This window comes from Gopherus flavomarginatus, chromosome 9, assembly GCF_025201925.1.
Source record: "Gopherus flavomarginatus isolate rGopFla2 chromosome 9, rGopFla2.mat.asm, whole genome shotgun sequence".
NCBI lineage: Eukaryota > Metazoa > Chordata > Testudines > Testudinidae > Gopherus > Gopherus flavomarginatus.
This window is the reverse complement of record NC_066625.1, coordinates 42,522,454-42,523,458: the sequence shown is the minus strand read 5'-3', so window position 1 is coordinate 42,523,458 and position 1,005 is coordinate 42,522,454. Positions and strand designations below refer to the sequence as shown.

Genomic DNA, 1,005 nt, shown 5'->3' with positions numbered 1-1,005 from the left:
CAATGCTCCTTCTAATCCAGCCCAGTAGGACCAGTTACCCATATTGAATGCAGACCCAGCAATATTTGATCAATTGGTTAATGTCCATTCAGGAGGTTCTTTCCTACCTATTCATAAATAATGAAGATGCTCTAAGCAGAGGGGAGAGAGCTGTCCTGCCCGTGTAGTTAATCCATCTCCCTGAGAGGTGGTAGCTACGTCACTGGGGGAATCTATGTGGGTGGGTGTGCAAGCTGTGGTGTCTCCATGCATCTATAAGTTTAATGAAACCTCATTTTTAAAAGCACTGTGGTCTGGGAAGAGAACGGGAGATCTCTGAGGCAGGACCTGTCCTTCAAACTCTTTAAGATCACTGACTTACTTTCACAGCAATCATGGGGGTATAGCTCAGTGGTAGAGTGTTTAACTGCAGATCAAGTAGTTCTTGGTTCAGATCCAAGTGCCCCCTTATACACCTCTTCCTTCAACGAAAGATATTGCATTTCTGTTATGTTCACGAGTTCCACTGAGTAGGGATCCCTGAAATGAATGCGAACACTCAATATTTTCCTGTGCAAATACATAAAAACCTAGAAAACATGTGCCTCCACTGAAATCAGTTCAAATCCTCTAAAGGATTAAAGAATCCTTATTGAGGTTGCAGGAAAAAACCATCCCGATGTGTAGAAAGAATAGTAAATATGGCAGGCGGCCAGCTTGGCTTCACAGTGAAATCCTTGCTGATTTTAAACGCAAAAGAGAAGCTTACAAAAAGTGGAAGATTGGACAAATGACCAGAGAGGAGTATAAAAATATTGCTCAGGTATGCAGGAGTGAAATCAGGAAGGCCAAATCACACTCGGAGTTGCAGCTAGCAAGAGATGTTAAGAGTAACAAGAAGGGTTTCTTGAGGTATGTTAGTAACATGAAGAAAGTCAAGGAAAGTGTGGGCCCCTTACTGAATGAGGGAGGTAACTTAGTGGACAGAGGATGTGGAAAAAGCTAATGTACTCAATGCTTTTTTTG

General features: G+C 42.4%; 1 non-coding gene across 1 annotated transcript; it reads left to right on the top strand.

Moving 5' to 3' along the window:
• The first annotated feature begins 376 nt into the window (after positions 1 to 376).
• TRNAC-GCA (transfer RNA cysteine (anticodon GCA)) lies at positions 377 to 448 on the top strand. Its single transcript has one exon. It is a non-coding gene; the product is annotated as a tRNA-Cys (tRNA).
• Positions 449 to 1,005: the final 557 nt, after the last annotated feature.